The sequence below is a fragment of the Salmo trutta genome, chromosome 14, assembly GCF_901001165.1.
Source record: "Salmo trutta chromosome 14, fSalTru1.1, whole genome shotgun sequence".
Classification (NCBI taxonomy): domain Eukaryota; kingdom Metazoa; phylum Chordata; class Actinopteri; order Salmoniformes; family Salmonidae; genus Salmo; species Salmo trutta.
In genome coordinates, this window is record NC_042970.1 from 82,654,182 (window position 1) to 82,669,631 (window position 15,450).

The window sequence follows — 15,450 nt, forward strand, 5'->3', positions numbered from 1 at the left end:
GTCAGCGCATGCTCGGAGTACATGTCCTGGTAATCCGTCTGGCCCTGCATCCTTGTGAATGTTGACCTGTTTAAAGGTCTTACATCGGCTACGGAGTACGTGATCACACAGTCATCCGGAACAGCTGATGCTCTCCTGCATGTTTCAGTGTTACTTGCCTAGAAGTTTTTTTAGTTCGTCTGGTAGGCTTGTTACAGTATATACATATGAGAAGTGATGTGAGATATGTAAGCATTATTATAGTGACTAGTGTTCCATTTAGCTGGGGGGGTGCTCCCTCTGCTGTTTCCTGAAGTCCACAATCATCTCTTTTGTTTTGCTGACATTGAGTTTTTTTCTCCACACTCCGAGGGCCCTCACCTCCTCCCTGTAGGCTGTCTCGTTGTTGGTGATCAAGCCCACTACTGTTATGTCTGCAAACTTGATGATTGAGTTGGAGGCGTGCATGGCCACGCAGTGGTGGGTGAACAGGGAGTACAGACCCTTGTGGGTCCCCAGTGTTGAAGATAAGCGTGGTGGAGATGTTTCCTACTTTCACCACTTGGGGGGGGGGGGGCCCATCAGGAAGTCCAGGACCCAGTTGCACAGGGCACGGTCAAGACCCAGGGACTCAAGCTTAATGATGAGTTTGGAGGGTACTATGGTGTTGAATGCTGAGCTGTAGTCAATGAACAGCATTCTTGCATAGGTATTCCTCTCGTCCAGATGGGATAGGGCAGTGTGATGGAAATTGCATCGTCTGTGGACCTATTGGGGCGGTAAGCAAATTGGAGTGGGTCTAGGGTGACAGGTAGGGTGGAGGTGATATGATCCTTGACTAGTCTCTCAAAGCACTTCATGATGACCAAAGTAACTGCTACGGGGCGATAGTCATTTAGTTGTTACCTGGGCTTTCTTGGGAACAGGAACAATGGTGGCCATCTTGAATCATGTGGTGACTGGGATAGGGAGAGATTGAATATGTCCGTAAATACACCAGCCAGCTGGTCTGTGCATGCTCTGAGGACGTGGCTAGGGATGCCGTCTGGGCCGGCAGCCTTGCGAGGGTTAACACGTTTAAATGTTTTACTCACGTTGGCCACGGAGAAGGAGAGCCCACAGTCTTTGTTAGTGGTACGGTGGTACGTGCTTTCAGTTTTGTGTGAATGCTGCCATCAATCTACAGGAGGGTTTTAATGGTCACAGTGGGTACGACATCTCTTATAGACGTCCTTATGAACCCGCTCACCGAGTCAGCATCAATGTTGTTCTCTGAGGCTACCCGGAACATATTCCAGTCCACGTTGGATAGGCCTAAGCACGGGCGCTTCCTGTTTTAGTTTCTGCCAATAGGAGGGGAGCAACAAGATGGAGTCGTGGTCAGATTTGCCAAAAGGAGGGCGGGGGAGGGCCTTCTATGCATCGCGGAAGTTAGAGTAGCAATGGTCGAGCGTGTTACTTGCTCGTGTACTGCAATCAATATGCTGATAGAATTTAGGTAGCCTTGTTCTCAAATTAGCTTTGTTGAAAGCCCCAGCTACAATAAATGAAACCTCCGGATATATGGTTTCCAATTTGCATAAAGTCCAGTGAAGTTCCTTGATGGCTGCCTTGGTATCCGCTTGCGGGGGAATATACACGGCTGTGACAATAACCGAGGAGAGTTCTCTTGGGAGATAATACGGTCGGCATTTGATTGTGAGGAATTCTAGGTCAGGTGAACGAAAGGACTTGAGTTCCTGTATGTTGTTACAATTACACCATGAGTTGTTAATCATGAAACATACACCCCCGCCCTTCTTCTTACCGGAGAGATGTTTATTCCTGTTAGTGCGATGCACTGAAAATCCCATTAGCTGTACTGACTCCGAAAGCATGTCCCAAGCTCGCCATGTTTCCGTGAAACAGAGTATGTTACAATCCCGGATATTTCTTTGGAAAGCAACTCTTGCCCTGATTTCGATGTCGACTTTGTTAACTAGGGACTGGACATTAGCTAGTAATATACTGGGAAGAGGTGGGTGGTGTGCGCGCATCTGAACCCTCACAAGAAGACCACTCCGGCACCCTCACCTCCGACGGCGTTGTTTTGGGTTGGCCTCTGGAATCAGTTCAAATGCCCTGGGAGGTGAAGACAAAGGATCCACTTTGAGAAAGTTGTATTCCTGGTCGTTATATTGTTACGTTAACGTCTCTCTGATATTACATACAGCCGGGAAGAACTATTGGATAAGACTTAAGGTTTTCTGGGCTAAGAATGTAAGAAATAATAAAAAACATAAAATACTGCACAGTTTCCTAAGGACTAGAAGCGACGCTACCATCTCTATCGGCGCCATCATCGATGGCTTCGTCGATTCTTTTTATAGTCTTATGGTTTTGTAGGCAGTTAGCAGCCGAAACAGGCATTTCTAAAGGCTCTCCCCAAAACAAAATCCCTCCCTATTAAATGCTGACTGCAGAGCAGTTTTACCTGGCAGAATTATATCATGATGATTTGTGTCAATCAGGTGGGCGTTTGTTTTGCTAACTCTGCCATCACATGTATGCCCTACGTTGTACGGTAGGCTACAGAAACACTGCTAGCCAAACACAACGGTCTCTTGCTAGGTGCACAATTGAATTAAAGGGAAACTACCTGATCTTTCCCTGATCTAATAAACCGTGGTCTCCTGATGTGGTTTAAGCATTGCTGTGGACAGACTGTGTTGGATTGAACTGGATATGTAATGGACAGATAGACTGACACTGTGTTTAGTTTGATAGGTGACAGACCGACTGTTTGATAGGTGACTGACTGACTGTTTGATTGTTTAGTTTGATAGGTGACAGACTGTGAAGTTTGATAGGTGACAGACTGTGTGGAGTTTGATAGGTGACAGACTGAGACAGACATAGACAGTAGGGCATCATTACTTTCCCACGGTTGACAATGACATGGGAACAAGTGCAGTGTTGGCCATTGAAGAAAGGTTTGACTGACAGACAGAGAGGGAGCTTTGATGAGGGGTCTGTCTCTCTGCCTCTCTCTTTCACTGTCTCTCTCTCTTTTTCTTTTTCTCTCTCTTTCTCTTTTTCTCTCTCTGTCCCTCTCTCTCTCTTTTTCTTTCTCTCTCTCTCTCTGTCCCTCTCTCTCTCTTTTTCTTTCTCTCTCTTTTTTCTCTCTCTGTGTCTCTCTGTCTCTCTCTCTCTCTGTGTGTGTGTGTGTGTGCTACTGCAGCCAAGGAGAACATGGGCTTCTCTCTATTCAATTGAATAGACACATTTCAAATGTCATATGTCTATGTGCAGTGTTATAATGGTGTACAAAAGGTAAAATAAATATAGGTTGTATTTACAATGGTGTTTGTTCTTCACTGGTTGCCCCTTTCTTGTGGCAACAGGTCACACATATTGCTGCTGTGATGTCACACTGTGGTATTTCACCCAGTAGATATGGGAGTTTATCAAAATTAGATTTTTTTCCCAAATTCTTTGTGGGTCTGTGTAATCTGAGGGAAATATGTGTCTCTATTATGGTCATACATTTGGAAGGAGGTTAGGAAGTGCAGCTCAGTTTCCATCTCATTTTGTGGGCAGTGGGCACATAGCCTGTCTTCTCTTGAGAGCCAGGTCTGCCCACGACGGCCTTTCTCAATAGCAAGGCTATGCTCTCTGAGTCTGTACATAGTCAAAGCTTTCCTTCATTTTGGGTCAGTCACAGTGGTCAGGTATTCTGCCACTGTGTACTCTCTGTTTAGGGCCAAATAGCATTCTAGTTTGCTCTGTTTTTTTGTGATTTCCTTCCAATGTGTCAAGTAATTTTCTTTTAGTTGGTTGGGTCTAATTGTGCTGCTGTCCTGGGGCTCTGTGGGGTGTGTTTGTGAACAGAGCCCCAGGACCAGCTTGCTTAGGGGACTCTTCTCCAGGTTCATCTCTCTGTAGGTGATGGCTTTGTTATGGAAGGTTTGGGAATCGCTTCCTTTTAGGTGGTTGTAGAATTTAACAGCTCTTTTCTGGATTTTATATCTCCTATTAGATGACTGTATAATCCTTCACCACACACACCTAGAGAGAGACACACCATGTAATCCTGCCTCTCACATCTCACCTAGAGACACACACCATGTAATCCTGCCTCTCACATCTCACCAAGAGACACACACCATCTAATCCTGCCTCTCACATCTCACCTAGAGACACACACCATGTAATCCTGCCTCTCACATCTCACCTAGAGACACACACCATGTAATCCTGCCTCTCACATCTCACCTAGAGACACACACCATGTAATCCTGCCTCTCACATCTCACCAAGAGACACACACCATCTAATCCTGCCTCTCACATCTCACCAAGAGACACACACCATCTAATCCTGCCTCTCACATCTCACCAAGAGACACACACCATCTAATCCTGCCTCTCACGTCTCACCAAGAGACACACACCATCTAATCCTGCCTCTCACGTCTCACCAAGTTTCGAAACTACCTCTCTATGTGGACCTGATCCCCTTCACTTTTAAATTGGCTGGAGGGGTTGGCTCTGTGTGTGTGTGTGTGTGTGTGTGTGTGTGTGTGTGTGTGTGTGTGTGTGTGTGTGTGGTCTCTCCCCAGCTTGCAGGAGTGATGTGCTTTTGGTCCACCAATGAAGTGACTGTTCCAGCCAGGGGCTGCTGGGTCTTCATGCTTCGCCACCGTTCACTTACTTGGCAATTGGTTTGTGAGAGAGATGGTAGTTCTCATGTGTTTAGAGTGGGACAGGCAGGGTGATTTTAGAGTCTATTACGGTAGTGTGTTTAGGGACCGTCAGAATGGGAACCCAATGATGAAGGTATCAGTAACTAAATGATTTCACTGGCCGTCTTTCGATCGCGACCCTGAATGTCTGAAGAATTTCTCAAGTGTTACTCAGTGGACAAACTAGTTTCAACTCAGGCTGTGACATTCTGTCAGCCGCTGAATATCAAGCAAATACCTGCCGGTCTCACGGCGATAGACCGTTAATTAACATAAACACGTTTAGCATGTCCTGGCTTCCACACACAGCCTCTGATGCTGACCTTTAGGAATGTCTACACCTTATATATATCCTACACTTTCACAATAAATCCATGTAATATCGTCTACACCTTCACAATAAATCCATGTAATATAGTCTACACCTTCACAATAAATCCATGTAATCAAATCAAATGTATTTATATAGCCCTTCTTACATCAGCTGATATCGCAAAGTGCTGTACAGAAACCCAGCCTAAAACCCCAAACAGCAAGCAATGCATGTGTAGAAGCATGGTGGCTAGGAAAAACTCCCTAGAAAGGCCAAAACCTAGGAAGAAACCTAGAGAGGAACCAGGCTATGAGGGGTGGCCAGTCCTCTTCTGGCTGTGTCGGGTGGAGATTATAACAGCGCATGGCCAAGATGTTCAAATGTTCATAAATGACCAGCATGGTCAAATAATAATAATCATAGTAGTTGTCGAGGGTGCAACAAGTCAGTAACACGAGTCAATGTCAGTTGGCTTTTCATATCCGATCTTTGAGAGTATCTCTACTGCTCCTGCTGTCTCTAGAGAGTTGAAAACAGCAGGTCTGGGACAGGTAGCACGTCCGGTGAACAGGTCAGGGTTCCATACCCGCAGGCAGAACAGTTGGAACTGGAGCAGCAACACGGCCAGGTGGACTGAGGACAGCAACGAGTCATCATGCCAGGTAGTCCTGAGGCATGGTCCTAGGGCTCAGGTCCTCCAAGAGAGAGAGAGAAAGAAAGAAAGCAAGAGATAATTAGAGAGAGCATATTTAAATTCACACAGGACACCGTATAAGACAAGAGAAATACTCCAGATGTGACAGACTGACCCTAGCCCCCCGACACATAAACTACTGCAGCATAAATACTGGAGGCTGAGACAGGAGGGGTCAGGAGACACTGTGGCCCCATACGATGATACCCCCGGACAGGGCCAAACAGGCAGGATATAACCCCACCCACTTTGCCAAAGCACAGCCCCCACACCACTGGGGGATACTCCAACCACCAACTTACCATCCCGAGACAAGGCCGAGTATAGCCCACAAAGATCTCCACCACGGCACAACCCAAGGGGGGGCGCCAACCCAGACAGGAAAACCACGTCAGTGACTCAACCCACTCAAGTGACGCACCTCTCCCAGGGACGCCATGGAAAAACACCAGTAAGCCAGTGACTCAGCCCCTGTAATAGGGTTAGAGGCAGAGAATCCCAGTGGAGAGAGGGGAACCGGCCAGGCAGAGACAGCTAGGGCGGTTCGTTGCTTCAGCCTTACCGTTCACCTTCACACTCCTGGGCCAGACTACACTTAATCATAGGACCCACTGAAGAGATGAGTCTTCAGTAAAGACTTAAAGGTTGAGACTGAGTCTGCGTCTCTCACATGGGTAGGCAGACCATTCCATAAAAATGGAGCTCTATAGGAGAAAGCCCTGCCTCCAGCTGTTTGCTTAGAAATTCTAGGGACAATTAGGAGGCCCGCGTCTTGTGACCGTAGCGTACGTGTAGGTATGTACGGCAGGACCAAATCGGAAAGATAGGTTGGAGCAAACCCATGTAATGCTTTGTATTTTAGCAGTAAAACCTTGAAATCATGCCTTGCCATGACAGGAAGCCAGTGAAGGGGGCTAACACTGGCGTAATATGATTGCATTTTTTGGTTTTAGTCAGGATTCTAGCGGCTGTATTTAGCACTAACTGAAGTTTATTTAGTGCTTTATCCGGGTAGCCAGAAAGTAGAGCATTGCAGTACTCTAACTTAGAAGTAACAAAAGCATTGATTAATTTTTCTACATCAATTTTGGACAGAACATTTCTAATCTTTGCAATGTTACGCAGATGGAAAAAAGCTGTCCTTGAAACAATCTTGATATGTTCGTCAAAAGAGAGATCAGGGTCCAGAGTAACGCCGAGGTCCTTCAGTTTTATTTGAGACGACTGTACAACCATCACGATTAATTGTCAGATTCAACAGAAGATCTCTTTGTTTCTTGGGACCTAGAACAAGCATCTCTGTGTTGTCCGAGTTTAAAAGTAGAAAGTTTGCAACCGTCCACTTCCTTATGTCTGAAACACAGGCTTCCAGCGAGGGCAATTTTGGGGCTTCACCATGTTTCATTGAAATGTACAGCTGTGTGTCATCCGCATAGCAGTGAAAGTTAACATTATGTTTTCGAATGACATCCCCAAGAGGTAAAATATATATAGTGAAAACAATAGTGGTCCTAAAACGGAACCTTGAGGAACACCGGAATGTACAGTTGATTTGTCAGAGGACAAACCATTCACAGAGACAAACTGATATCTTTCCGACAGATAAGATCTAAACCAGGCCAGAACTTGTCCGTGTAGACCAATTTGGGTTTCCAATCTCTCCAAGAGAATGTAGTGATCGATGGTATCAAAATCAGCACTAAGGTCTAGGAGCACAAGGACAGATGCAGAGCCTCGGTCTAATGCCATTAAAAGGTAATTTACCACCTTCACAAGTGCAGTCTCAGTGCTATGACGGGGTGTAAAACCAGACTGAAGCGTTTCGTATACATTGTTTGTCTTCAGGAAGGCAGTGAGTTGCTGCGCAACAGCTTTTTCTAACATTTTTGAGAGCAATGGAAGATTCGATATAGGCCGATTTAGTTTAAAAAAAATATTTTCTGGGTCAAGGTTTGGCTTTTTCAAGAGAGGCTTTATTACTGCCACTTTTAGTGAGTTTGGTACACATCCGGTGGATAGAGAGCCGTTTATTATGTTCAACATAGGAGGGCCAAGCACAGGAAGCAGCTCTTTCAGTAGTTTAGTTGGAATAGGGTCCAGCATGCAGCTTGAGGTTTTAGAGGCCATTATTGTCTGACCAAGCACAGGAAGCAGCTCTTTCAGTAGTTTAGTTGGAATAGGGTCCAGTATGCAGCTTGAGGTTTTAGAGGCCATTATTGTCTGACCATTTCTTGCCCTTCTTTGTCATCTCTATTCATTACAAAGGATCTCTGCTGTTACGTGACACTTCCTACGGCTCCAATGGGCTCTCATAGCCCGGGAAAAACCTGAATGACGTAATTCAAAGCCCTGGCTGAAACACACGAGTGCTTTTGCTAAGTGGTCTATCAGCAGACAAAGGGCTTCATGCTCGTGCACTGGCCGCCCCCGCCTTTCTGTTTTTCCCTCTTTTTACCGAAACGCAGATTCCCGGTCGGAATATTATCGCTTTGTTACGAGATAAATTGCATAAAAATTGATTTTTAAACAGCGGTTGACATGCTTCGAAGTACGGTAATGGAATATTTAGAATTTTTTTGTCACGAAATGCTCCATGCGCACGACCCTGATTTACCATTGGGATAGTGTCTAGAACGCACAAACAAAACGCCGCTGTTTGGATATAACGATGGATTATTTAGGACCAAACCAACATTTGTTATTGAAGTAGAAGTCCTGGGAGTGCATTCTGACGAAGAACAGGAAAGGTAAGACCATTTTTCTTATAGTAAATATGATTTTGGTGAAGGCTAATCTTGCCGGGTGTCTAAATAGCTAGCCCGTGATGGCTGGGCTATGTACTTAGAATATTGCAAAATGTACTTCATCCGAAAAGCTATTTTAAAATCGGACATATCGAGTGCATAGAGGAGTTCTGTATCTATAATTCTTAAAATAAATGTTATGCTTTTTGTGAACGTTTATCGTGAGTAATTTAGTAAATTGTTAGTAAATTCCCCGGAAGTTTGCGGGGGGGTATGCTTTTTCTGAACGTCACATGCTAATGTAAAAAGCTTTTTTTTTATATAAATATGAACTTGATTGAACAAAACATGCATGTGTTGTATAACATAATGTCCTAGGTGTGTCATCTGATGAAGATCATCAAAGGTTAGTGCTGCATTTAGCTGTCTTCTGGGTTTTTGTGACATTATATGCTAGCTTGAAAAATGGGTGTCTGATTATTTCTGGCTGGGTTCTCTGCTGACATAATCTAATGTTTTGCTTTCGCTGTAAAGCCTTTTTGAAATCGGACAGTGTGGTTAGATTAATGAGAGTCTTGTCTTTAAATAGTGTGTTTGAAAACTTGAAGTTTTCGGATTTTAGAGGAATTTGTATTTCGCGCCACGCCCATCATTGGATATTGGAGCAGACGTTCCGCTAGCGGAACATCTAGATTTAAGAGGTTAAAAAAGTCACATCTTTCCAAAACTTCATATGTGTGACTAGGCAACCCTCATGAACTGTAAATCAGTCATTTATCCCATCAGATTTGCAAAAAATACACACATACACACACACACACACACACACACAGTGTGGGGCTTATTTCTGCAGTATTTTTGAGCATGTCAAATTCGTGATGCTAAATGCCCATTGAAACATATTGCAACATATGTTACATTTGCAATATGATTCAATAGTGCAAAACATCACCAAATGGACATGATGAAAACACCACAACGAGCGATGGAGAGGAACCACAGTCACTGCCCGGCCATCCTGATTTCATCGGGCCAGTCAATTTCGCATTTCTGCAGTATTTTTGAGCATGTCAAATTCGTGATGGTAATGGTCATTTTGGACGTTTTTCAAAAAATCGTTAAACAGAGTCCCACTTCTCCCTCATCATACATGACAAATAGACCATCTAGGTTGATTCATGGCTTAACATAGGGCTATATATCATTTGGGTAGTATAAATGCCATTTGGACATGGTTCACTGACTTTTGGGTTTGGAAACTGACTTCCTATGATCGTACATGGCAAATGGACAAACATCTTAATTTGGCACATTCAATACTTTCATACATGTATAATTGACAAAAAAATAATTAGACATTTCATTTGGACATTTCTAATGGCATTTGGCCAAAAAAAGGGAAAAAAAAGTCGCTTTTGACTTCCTTTGAAATCATATTCCAAATGCACAAAACATATGCCTTATGCACAAGCAAAAACAACCCAAAAAATTATGTCAATATATGTCAAAAGTATGTTCATACAGCTCTTATACATGTGTTATTGACAAATAAATCGAAAAAAAATTCAAAAAACGGTCAAGAAAGCACTTTTTTAAGGGGGTGATAAGTTTTCAACCAAAAAAATATTTTTTTTCAAAATTTGACCCTTGCGTGTTGACTTGTGTTACATTTGCAATATGAAAATCCACGGTGGAGCGTGCTCGACATCTATAGGATTTTTGGGGTGTGACACTTGGCATTTGCCATATGACATTTGCAATATGATTTGGATGAATATGGGCCAAATTGGGTGGTATTGTCCATTGGGTGTATGATTCGTACAGTGCCAATATGTTCCCATTCATTTTTGTCAATTTGGAGGGGGTCTTCCCTTACTAACATGTTACCAGGCCTTATTAACATGTTACCAAGCTTTACTACAATGTTACCAAGCCTTACTACAATGTTACCAAGCCTTACTAACATGTTACCAGGCCTTACTAACATGTTACCAGGCCTTATTACATTTACATTTTTACATTTTAGTCATTTAGCAGACGCTCTTATCCAGAGCGACTTACAGTAGTGAATGCATACATTTCATTTTTTTTTTTCTTCTGCGACCCACAGCCTCTGCGACCCACAGCCTCTCTGGTTTTTCATGTTTCAGATCAATATGTTGTTTTTATTGGTTACGTATCAATGAGTTACATTTAGGTAACTTTCCTTTCCTCTACACCCCACTGAACTGGTACTAGATAGCTGCCCTTTCCTCTCCTCTACACCCCACTGAACTGGTACTAGATAGCAGCTCTCTCCTCTACACCCCACTGAACTGGTACTAGATAGCAGCCCTCTCCTCTACACCCCACTGAACTGGTACTAGATAGCAGCCCTCTCCTTTCCTCTACACCCCACTGAACTGGTACTAGATAGCAGCTCTCTCCTCTACACCCCACTGAACTGGTACTAGATAACAGTCCTCTCCTCTACACCCCACTGAACTGGTACTAGATAGCAGCCCTCTCCTCTACACCCCACTGAACTGGTACTAGATAACAGCCCTTTCCTCTACACCCCACTGAACTGGTACTAGATAGCAGTCCTTTCCTCTCCTCTACACCCCACTGAACTGGTACTAGATAACAGCCCTCTCCTCTACACCCCTCTGAACTGGTACTAGATAGCAGTCCTTTCCTCTCCTCTACACCCCACTGAACTGGTACTAGATAGCAGTCCTCTCCTCTACACCCCACTGAACTGGTACTAGATAACAGTCCTCTCCTCTACACCCCACTGAACTGGTACTAGATAGCAGCCCTCTCCTCTACACCCCACTGAACTGGTACTAGCTAACAGCCCTCTCCTCTACACCCCACTGAACTGGTACTAGATAGCTGCCCTTTCCTCTCCTCTACACCCCACTGAACTGGTACTAGATAACAGCCCTCTCCTCTACACCCCACTGAACTGGTACTAGATAGCTGCCCTTTCCTCTCCTCTACACCCCACTGAACTGGTACTAGATAGCAGCTCTCTCCTCTACACCCCACTGAACTGGTACTAGATAGCAGCCCTCTCCTCTACACCCCACTGAACTGGTACTAGATAACAGTCCTCTCCTCTACACCCCACTGAACTGGTACTAGATAACAGCCCTCTCCTCTACACCCCACTGAACTGGTACTAGATAGCAGCCCTCTCCTCTACACCCCACTGAACTGGTACTAGATAACAGCCCTTTCCTCTCCTCTACACCCCACTTAACTGGTACTAGATAGCAGCCCTTTCCTCTCCTCTACACCCCACTGAACTGGTACTAGATAACAGTCCTTTCCTCTCCTCTACACCCCACTTAACTGGTACTAGATAGCAGCCCTTTCCTCTCCTCTACACCCCACTGAACTGGTACTAGATAACAGCCCTTTCCTCTCCAGACACTCGTTTGCCTTGTAAAAAAAAATAATGGCTTAATTTACTACTGCTGGGGCACATCATCAAACACACACGTTCTGATAAGCCTTAGGGCATTCTGTCTTATTATCAGAGAAGAAAAACTCACCCTCCCCTCTCTCCCTCTCCCTCTCCTCCTCTCTCCCTCTCCCTCTCCTCCTCTCTCCCTCTCCCAAGTAACTCAATCAAGCTTTCCTTATCCCCCTTCTCTATCTTCCTCGCCTCTTCTTCCTTCCCTCGGTTCATATATTGTAGTCCAGACCAGACCTCCCTAGAATAGGAGTGACTAAACAGGAACAGTGTTTTATATTGTAGACCAGACCAGACCTCCCTAGAATAGGAGTGATTAAACAGGAACAGTGTTTTATATTGTAGACCAGACCTCCCTAGAATAGGAGTTACTAAACAGGAACAGTGTTTTATATTGTAGTCCAGACCTCCCTAGAATAGGAGTGACTAAACAGGAACAGTGTTTTATATTGTAGTCCAGACCTCCCTAGAATAGGAGTGACTAAACAGGAACAGTGTTTTATATTGTAGTCCAGACCTCCCTAGAATAGGAGTGACTAAACAGGAACAGTGTTTTATATTGTAGTCCAGACCTCCCTAGAATAGGAGTTACTAAACAGGAACAGTGTTTTATATTGTAGTCCAGACCTCCCTAGAATAGGAGTTACTAAACAGGAACAGTGTTTTATATTGTAGTCCAGACCAGACCTCCCTAGAATAGGAGTTACTAAACAGGAACAGTGTTTTATATTGTAGTCCAGACCTCCCTAGAATAGGAGTGACTAAACAGGAACAGTGTTTTATATTGTAGTCCAGACCTCCCTAGAATAGGAGTGACTAAACAGGAACAGTGTTTTATATTGTAGTCCAGACCTCCCTAGAATAGGAGTGACTAAACAGGAACAGTGTTTTATATTGTAGTCCAGACCTCCCTAGAATAGGAGTGACTAAACAGGAACAGTGTTTTATATTGTATTCCAGACCAGACCTCCCTAGAATAGGAGTGACTAAACAGGAACAGTGTTTTATATTGTAGTCCAGACCAGACCTCCCTAGAATAGGAGTGACTAAATAGGAACAGTGTTTTATATTGTAGTCCAGACCAGACCTCCCTAGAATAGGAGTGACTAAACAGGAACAGTGTTTTATATTGTAGTCCAGACCAGACCTCCCTAGAATAGGAGTGACTAAACAGGAACAGTGTTTTATATTGTAGTCCAGACCTCCCTAGAATAGGAGTTACTAAACAGGAACAGTGTTTTATATTGTAGTCCAGACCTCCCTAGAATAGGGGTGACTAAACAGGAACAGTGTTTTATATTGTAGTCCAGACCAGACCTCCCTAGAATAGGAGTGACTAAACAGGAACAGTGTTTTATATTGTAGTCCAGACCTCCCTAGAATAGGAGTGACTAAACAGGAACAGTGTTTTATATTGTAGACCAGACCAGACCTCCCTAGAATAGGAGTTACTAAACAGGAACAGGGTTTTATATTGTAGTCCAGACCTCCCTAGAATAGGAGTTACTAAACAGGAACAGTGTTTTATATTGTAGACCAGACCAGACCTCCCTAGAATAGGAGTGACTAAACAGGAACAGTGTTTTATATTGTAGTCCAGACCAGACCTCCCTAGAATAGGAGTTACTAAACAGGAACAGTGTTTTATATTGTAGACCAGACCTCCCTAGAATAGGAGTTACTAAACAGGAACAGTGTTTTATATTGTAGTCCAGACCTCCCTAGAATAGGAGTTACTAAACAGGAACAGTGTTTTATATTGTAGTCCAGACCTCCCTAGAATAGGAGTTACTAAACAGGAACAGTGTTTTATATTGTAGTCCAGACCAGACCTCCCTAGAATAGGAGTTACTAAACAGGAACAGTGTTTTATATTGTAGTCCAGACCAGACCTCCCTAGAATAGGAGTGACTAAACAGGAACAGTGTTTTATATTGTAGTCCAGACCTCCCTAGAATAGGAGTTACTAAACAGGAACAGTGTTTTATATTGTAGTCCAGACCAGACCTCCCTAGAATAGGAGTTACTAAACAGGAACAGTGTTTTATATTGTAGTCCAGACCAGACCTCCCTAGAATAGGAGTTACTAAACAGGAACAGTGTTTTATATTGTAGTCCAGACCAGACCTCCCTAGAATAGGAGTGACTAAACAGGAACAGTGTTTTATATTGTAGTCCAGACCTCCCTAGAATAGGAGTGACTAAACAGGAACAGTGTTTTATATTGTAGTCCAGACCAGACCTCCCTAGAATAGGAGTGACTAAACAGGAACAGTGTTTTATATTGTAGTCCAGACCTCCCTAGAATAGGAGTTACTAAACAGGAACAGTGTTTTATATTGTAGTCCAGACCTCCCTAGAATAGGAGTGACTAAACAGGAACAGTGTTTTATATTGTAGTCCAGACCTCCCTAGAATAGGAGTTACTAAACAGGAACAGTGTTTTATATTGTAGTCCAGACCTCCCTAGAATAGGAGTGACTAAACAGGAACAGTGTTTTATATTGTAGTCCAGACCAGACCTCCCTAGAATAGGAGTTACTAAACAGGAACAGTGTTTTATATTGTAGTCCAGACCAGACCTCCCTAGAATAGGAGTGACTAAACAGGAACAGTGTTTTATATTGTAGTCCAGACCTCCCTAGAATAGGAGTTACTAAACAGGAACAGTGTTTTATATTGTAGACCAGACCTCCCTAGAATAGGAGTTACTAAACAGGAACAGTGTTTTATATTGTAGTCCAGACCTCCCTAGAATAGGAGTTACTAAACAGGAACAGTGTTTTATATTGTAGTCCAGACCTCCCTAGAATAGGAGTGACTAAACAGGAACAGTGTTTTATATTGTAGTCCAGACCAGACCTCCCTAGAATAGGAGTTACTAAACAGGAACAGTGTTTTATATTGTAGTCCAGACCAGACCTCCCTAGAATAGGAGTGACTAAACAGGAACAGTGTTTTATATTGTAGTCCAGACCTCCCTAGAATAGGAGTTACTAAACAGGAACAGTGTTTTATATTGTAGACCAGACCTCCCTAGAATAGGAGTTACTAAACAGGAACAGTGTTTTATATTGTAGACCAGACCAGACCTCCCTAGAATAGGAGTGACTAAACAGGAACAGTGTTTTATATTGTAGTCCAGACCAGACCTCCCTAGAATAGGAGTTACTAAACAGGAACAGTGTTTTATATTGTAGACCAGACCTCCCTAGAATAGGAGTTACTAAACAGGAACAGTGTTTTATATTGTAGTCCAGACCTCCCTAGAATAGGAGTTACTAAACAGGAACAGTGTTTTATATTGTAGTCCAGAACTCCCTAGAATAGGAGTTACTAAACAGGAACAGTGTTTTATATTGTAGTCCAGACCAGACCTCCCTAGAATAGGAGTTACTAAACAGGAACAGTGTTTTATATTGTAGTCCAGACCAGACCTCCCTAGAATAGGAGTGACTAAACAGGAACAGTGTTTTATATTGTAGTCCAGACCTCCCTAGAATAGGAGTTACTAAACAGGAACAGTGTTTATAT